A 7,501-nucleotide genomic window follows, 5' to 3' on the forward strand; every position below is an offset into this window, starting at 1 on the left:
TATGTTGCTTGCTGTTGCTACTGTCGTTGTACTGCTGTTGGATGCCCCTTGTGCCGTCGCTGTTGTTTGCCGCTGCCGCCGCTGCTTGCTGCGTCGCTCCTGTTGCTGCCGCTACTGTCCGTCGATGCCGCCGTTGCTACGGCCAGCTATGGCCGAGCTGTGTGTGTGTGTGTGTGTTTTGCGTGGTGTGTGTGCGTGCAGCTGGCCATGGCCGTGTGCGCCCGTGTGTTGTGTGGGTGTCTTGAGCAGCGTGGTGTGTGTGTGCGCCATGCGTGTGGCTGGCTGGGCTATGCCCAGTAATGGCTGGCCTATTAGATTAGTCTAGGATTAGGTATGTTAGTTGAATCGCTTAATTAGTATAATGTGTGGATGACATATGGGTCCACCTAGTTAGATTAGATAATCTTTTTGGAAATTAATAAAACAGTGACATGCGGGCCACCACCTCCACTTTTGACCAGTCAAGTTGACTTGGTCAATTTGGGTTAAAATTAATTACAAAATTTCAGAATACTAATAAAACTTTGGAAATTAATATAAAATAAATTATAACTCGGATGAAAATACTTTGTACATGAAAGTTGCTCAGAACGACGAGACGAATCTGAATACGCCCTCTGTTCGTCTATCACACGTCCCTAGTATAGCAAACATTGAATTTTTCCCCTCTGGTTCATCTGTCTCACAGACGTTCGGAACTGGTAAAATTTCCTCGGATGTTATCCTCCTTCGCCAGTATCGCCTAGCGCTGCGTTAGAACACCTCTAGCACCACTTATTATCTTGTTATATGTTGTTGTTCTAAGAATGATCATGATGCCCTCATATCCGTATTTTACTTTATCGACACCTCTATCTCTAAACATGTGGACATATTTTTTCGATTTCGGCTTTCGCTTGAGGACAAGCGAGGTCTAAGTTTGGGGGAGTTGATACGTCCATTTTGCATCATGCTTTTATATCGATATTTATTGCATTATGAGCTGTTATTAAACATTATGTCACAATACTTATGTCTTTTCTCTCTTATTTTACAAGATTTACATGAAGAGGGGGAATGCCAGCAGCTGGAATTCTGGGCTGGAATAGGAGCAAATATTAGAGACCTATTCTGCACATCTCCAAAAGTCCTGAAACTCTATGGGAATTATTTTTAGAATATATACAAAATATTGAGCGAAGAAAGTATCAGAGAGGGGCCATCCACCGTCCACGAGGGTGGGGGCGCGCCCTACACCCCTGGGCGCGCCCCCTGCCTCGTGGGCCCCCTGGTGGCCCTCTGATGCCCATCTTTGGCTATATGGAGTCTTTCGTCGAGGAAAAAATCATAAGCAAGTTTTCGGAATGAAACTCTGCCGCCACGAGGCGGAACCTTGGCGGAACCAATCTAGGGCTCCGGCGGAGCTGTTCTGCCGGGGAAACGTCCCTCCGGGAGGGGGAAATCGTCATCATCGTCATCACCAATGATCCTCTCATCGGGAGGGGGTCAATCTCCATCAACATCTTCACCAGCACCATCTCATCTCAAACCCTAGTTCATCTCTTGTATCTAGTCTTTGTATCCAAACCTCAGATTGGTACCTGTGGGTTGCTAGTAGTGTTGATTACTCCGTGTAATTGATGCTAGTTGGTTTACTTGGTGGAAGATCATATGTTCAGATCCATTATGCATATTAATACCCCTCTGATTATGAATATGAATATACTTTGTGAGTAGTTATGTTTGTTCCTGAGGACATGGGAGAAGTCTTGCTATAAGTAGTCATGTGAATTTGGTATTCGTTCGATATTTTCATGAGATGTATGTTATCTTTCCTCTAGTGGTGTCATGTGAACATCGACTACATGATACTTCACCATTGTTTGGGCCTAGAGGAAGGCATTGGGAAGTAATAAGTAGGTGATGGGTTGCTAGAGTGACAGAAGGTTAAACCCTAGTTTATGAGTTGCTTCGTAAGGGGCTGATTTGGATCCATATGTTTCATGCTATGTGTCGTGGAATTGTCACGGCGGATGTCCTTAGTGTTAGGACTTTAGTCGCGAGGCCCGTCGTGGTTCTAACTCTGACAGTGATGTAGGGGGGTATGTATGGAGAGGCTAGATCTCAGCTATTGGGAAGTTGTAAACACACCAAGATGTACGAGTTCAGGCCCTTCGTGGAGGAAGTAACAGCCCTACGTCTCGGTTCCCGGAGGCGGTCGATTGGATTACTGGCGTGTGAATAACATGGGTGCGAACCCTTCATACTGAGGAGGGGGTGGCTTATATAGAGTTCGCCGGCCCCCTCCTGCCCTCAGTAACGCAGGGTTTAAGGTACATTTAAGGTTGGGTGTTACTCGTAACGCCCCTAATAAAGTGCTACAATGACCATAAAGACTACTCAATAGCCGACCATTTGCCTACGGAGTGACTTTAGGTCTTCTGGCAGTCGAGTGGTTGGCTTCGTGGTCGAGTGATAGCTTCTTGGTCGAGTGTCTTGAATCCGTCGAGTGGGATACCTTCAAGTCGATTGAAAGGTGACTTTTTCTAGGGACGTCCTTGGGTAGGGCTCTTTGGACAGGTCCGTGCCCCTACCCTAGGTGCGTAGCTTCATCATTAGCCCCCGAATGGATCGAGGTTTCGAGTGGGGAAAGAGTTGGAGAACTTTCCGACTGGCCCTTTGGGCTACGTGAGTGCTTCGTTTTGGGTCAATCGTCACGGATGACGTTGCCAACCTTTTTCAGTCGCCTTGATCCATTCCAGGCCTTTCGTCGAGTGAATTTCTTTGCTTGTGACGCACCGAGCGCCGGCGCGATCGGGGTCTTCTGTTTTGACAAGTTGTTCTGTGGCCCGCGGATGTCGCAGGATTTGGATTTTGGGAAGCGCGCGGGGCGGGAGCGGCCGCAGTAATCGGAAGCGATAAAGCGGAAGCTCCTCGATCCCCGCGTCGCCTTTTTCGCCACGTACTGCACGCGCGTCTGTTGCGGGATTTGATTGGATAGCCTGGGCCTACCAGTCAGCCACTCGGAAGCGGTCCCTTATAAATCGCCGGCTCCGGGTTTCCAAGCAGTGCACTCTCTTCTCCTCCTTTCTTCCGCCTCTCTCGCTTCGCAAGTCCTTCCGCCACCTCCGTTCCCGCCCCAGCGCAGCAGGCCCGTGCGAGACCTCGCCGGCGACGATGACGAAGAGCAAGACCTCCGCTCTGGAGCGCGCGAAGAAGGCGGCAGCGGCGGGGAAAGGGAAGAGGTCAGCTCGGGGCGGATCCTCCTCTAGGACCGCTCTGCCCAAAGGTTGGATTCAGGGCGACTGGATGCCGTCGGTGCTCCGTCAAGAGGATCTCGATGACATGGTCGAGGGGGGAGTCATCCCCCACCAAGCCACGCGTCTTCCGGGGGGATAGATCGAACCTCAACCCCGTGACGGTGAGTGCGTGCTCCTAGCCACCCACATCGACCGAGGGTTTTCTCTGCCGCCCCATCCCTTTTCCCGGAGTTTCCTGAACTTCTTCGGAGCGCAGCTCCATCACTTCACTCCCAACTCCATCGTATACCTCGCCGCTTACATTTCCATGTGCGAGGCTTTCTTGGGTTGCCGCCCCCACTGGGGACTCTTCAAGCACATCTTTACCTGTCGCTCTCAATCGGTCAAGAAGGCCAAGTCGAGTGACGAGAGGACGCAGGTGATCCAGCTGTGCGGGGGCCTGGCGATCCAGGCGAGGGGAAGAGTTGTTTTCCTTCCATCACTTTCCCGGAGTCGGTCCGCGGTTGGCAGGCAACCTGATTCTCCTGTCAAGACCAGGCGACCCCAGGGCAGTCGACTGGACTTCCTCCATTCTCTCTCGACCGAGCTGTAAAGCCCGCTTCTCTGAAAGTGTCGCCGGAGGAAAGGGCCCAGGTCAAAGTGTTGGTGGGTCGAGTGGTTGAGCTCGTCCGAGAGGGCGTGACTGGTATGGACCTGCTGGAGGTCTTCCTCCGGAGGCGTATCCAACCGCTCCAGGCCCATGACCACCCGATGTGGCTATAAACGGGCCTCGACGACACCACTCGGGTCCACCCGGAGGAGGTCACCGACGAGATGCTGGAGGGGTGGCTGTCGAGCATTACGGGGAACAAAGACAACCCCCGAGGAGCCAGGAGGGTGGTTCCACTCAACAATTCGTACGAGGTGGACCAGGTATGTCTTTATGTTCCCGACTGAAATCTTGCTTTCTGCATTGGTCTTCTTTGAGTTGGTCGATTGACTTTCGTCTTGTCCATTGTTTTCCAGGCGACCACCGAGATGTACTCGACGCCCAACGGGGCTCAGGGGCCAACCGAGGAAGGGGAGGCGAGCGGAGGTGAGAGCGGGGACGACCAAGGCAAGTCCGACGGTGAAGGAGAGGGAGACGACAATGTCGACTCCAGCGAAGAGGAGGAGGAGGAGGAGGCCGAACCCCCTCGCCCAGAGGGACGGTCCAAGCACACACACGACCCAGCGCGGGAATGTGGCAAGGCGACTGCTTCTGTTGGGCAGTCGTCGAAACGCCCTCGGACCTCTTCTCCTACACCGACTGGGAAGGTCCCCAAGCTCCCACGCACGACGCTGCCCAAGCCACCCAAGGCTCTACCCAAGATGAAGATAGCTGTCCCTACCATTTCCGGGTAATAATAAGACTTGTTTTCCTTCGTCGACCATGGACAGATCCTTGGTCGATTCATTGAGCCAACCGACTGACTTTTGAGTTTTGCAGTGCTGCTACTTCTGAAGTCTCCGCCAAGGGCGACGACCAAGAGATGGAGGATGCTGTTACCTCCAACCCTGGTACGGTTACTGACGTTCTGTATTGAGTCGAATGATCATTTACTGCAACTCTGGTCGACTGAACTTTTCCTTTGTAGCCCCTCCTCATGTTATCGACCTCCCGGATGACGACGACAACGGTCCGTTGAGAGTGAGGAGGCACAAGAGGGCGTCGGCTGACAAGACCCCCCAATCCGCTCCGGCGTCCGAGGCCATGGCTCGGGATGGTGGTGACGCCGCTCGGGCTTCTGTGACCTTCGCCGTTCCTCTGGCGAGTGCGCGGCCCTCGTTGTCGACTGCGGATCCGTCTTCACTTTTTGCCGCATACCCCGTCCCTGAGGACCAAGCGGCTGCTGCAAAGGAGGCTATACGCCAGGCGGGGATCATGATGGAGCAAGTGAAGATGGCTCGGGAGGCCAGCCAAGCAGCCTATGACGTGAGTTCGGCTCTTCAGAGCAACGTCCAGGTCAGTCGACTCAACACTTGGTATGTTATGATATGCTGTTTGAAGAGTCTCTTTTCCGAAGATCTTTTGTATCTGTACACACACTGTGTGTGTCTGCCAATCTTTGGACGAGTGGGGGCACGCTAAGTGCACCCACTGGGTGTAGTCCCCGAGACTACGGTGGACTGCTGGCAGTCGACTGTAGTCTTTACATTGTGTTGCTATAGCTGTATTTCTTCACTAGGTTTGGCCGGTCCAGGTCGAGTGGAACTGTATCCGGTCGACTGCGGGCAGTCGACTTTTTCTCTCTTTCTCTGTTTTTTTAAACCAGTGGGGGCACGCTGAGTGCACCCACTGGGTGTAGTCCCCGAGACTACTGTCGAATGTTTTTGATTCGGCTGTGGTCTTAGAAACGTCACCATTGTCTCTTAGTTACTCGGAAGCAACTTATCTTGGACGTCTGTCGACTGATTTTTCTTTTACAGAAATCTTGCGAACTTGTAGCTCGCTATACTGAGTTGGAGAATCAGCAGATCCAGCTCAACCTTAACTTGAAGCTTGCTCAGGAGAACTTGAAGAAGGCGCAAGAAGAAGCAAAAGGTATGGCTGGTGAGGTTCTCCATTCTTAACGGGTGACTTTTCTTTCTCGTCCATTCTTGATGTTGGTTCCACTCGACGCGCCGCAGATAAACTGGAGGAAGCTCTGAAGAAGAAGGACCAAGATCTTGCAGAGGCACAGAAGGAGGCCTCGAGCAAAATGAAGCTCGCGGAAGAGAAACTGGCTTCGGTCGGAGCTCTTGAACAGGAGAACTCCAGACTGAAGACTGCCCTCGAGGCAGCTAATCGGGACGCCAGTCGACTGAAGAAAGAGAAGATGGCGCTGCACGACAAGGCGGGTGAGCTGTCGGGGAAGGTAGAACTCCAGACTGAAGACTGCCCTCGAGGCAGCTAATCAGGACGCCAGTCGACTGAAGAAAGAGAAGATGGCGCTGCACGACAAGGCGGGTGAGCTGTCGGGGAAGGTAAAAGATCTGGAGGCTTATCTTGGTGGACTCGCCAAGAAGCTGTTTGTCATGCTCGAAGGTACTTATTCCAACCCGGCTGTCTTGTAGTTGTCGAGACTGCGTACGGCCACTGTCTTACCCTTGAATCGTGTTTGCAGAATTCTGCCAGAACTTTGAAGAGGAGACCAGTCGAGTGGAACCAGGATTAGACCCTGTTAACTCTCTCGTGAAGGACGAGGCTGCAATGGACGTGCTCCGTCTGGAGTCTCGTACTGCCAGCGTCGTTGACTATCTGGCTCGGCTAAAAGTTGCAATGTCGTAGATCGACGCATCCCTCTTGCCTGGGACGACGCTTCAAAACGACCTCGAGTCTCTGATGGCTCGACTTAACAAAGTCCCAGGTCGAGTGGCGGAGTGGAAGAAATCTTCAGCTAGATGTGGTGCTGATGTCGCTCTGTCCCTGGTCCGCGTCCATTGCAAGGAGGCGCAAGAAGAAAAGCTGGCGGCCATCCAAGTCGCCAATACCAGGAAGCACAGCTTTTAAGACTTCATGGAGACCTTCATCGCTGCTGCTACCCGTATTGTCGACGAGATCGACTTGGACGAGTTTGTCGCCCCTTCCAGTCCTCCTCCTGAGGAGTGAAAAAACTTTAAATTTACCTCGGAATGCCGAGTGGATTTGTAACCGTTAAACTCTGCCTTAAATTTGCCTCGGGATGCCGACTGGACTTGTAACAGTTATACTTTGCCGAGCCGAGGGCTCGAGTACTTTGAGGTCTGGGACCTTTTAGGCTTTATCTGAAATTGATTTCTCGTTGGACATCTTCATGGTTTGATTCGTCGAGTGGAACTTGATCTTCACTCGGAGTTAGCAGTCGACTCGCGGATTGGGTTGAGTCTTGTACTTAGGCGAGCACTGGGCTGTAGCTAAGCCTCCGAGTGGGAGGTTTGCTCTCCACTCGGTAGGGTTTTTAAACACTTAGGCGAGCGCTGGGCTGCAGCTAAACCCCCGAGTGGGAGGTTTGCTCTCCACTCGGTAGAATTTTTTCAAACTTAGGAGAGTGCCTGACTGCAGCTAAGTCTCTAAGTGAGAGAACTTAGGCGAGTGCTGGGCTGCAGCTAAGCCCCCGAGTGGGAGGATCGCTCTCCACTCGGTAGGATTTTTCCAAACTTAGGCGAGTGCCGGACTGCAGCTAAGTCTCTAGGTGAGAGAACTTAGGCGAGTGCCGGACTGCAGCTAAGCCCCCCGAGTGGGAGGATCGCTCTCCACTCGGTAGGATTTTTTCAAACTTAGG

The sequence above is a fragment of the Triticum dicoccoides genome, chromosome 7A (assembly GCF_002162155.2).
Source record: "Triticum dicoccoides isolate Atlit2015 ecotype Zavitan chromosome 7A, WEW_v2.0, whole genome shotgun sequence".
In the NCBI taxonomy this organism is placed as follows: Eukaryota; Viridiplantae; Streptophyta; class Magnoliopsida; order Poales; family Poaceae; genus Triticum; species Triticum dicoccoides.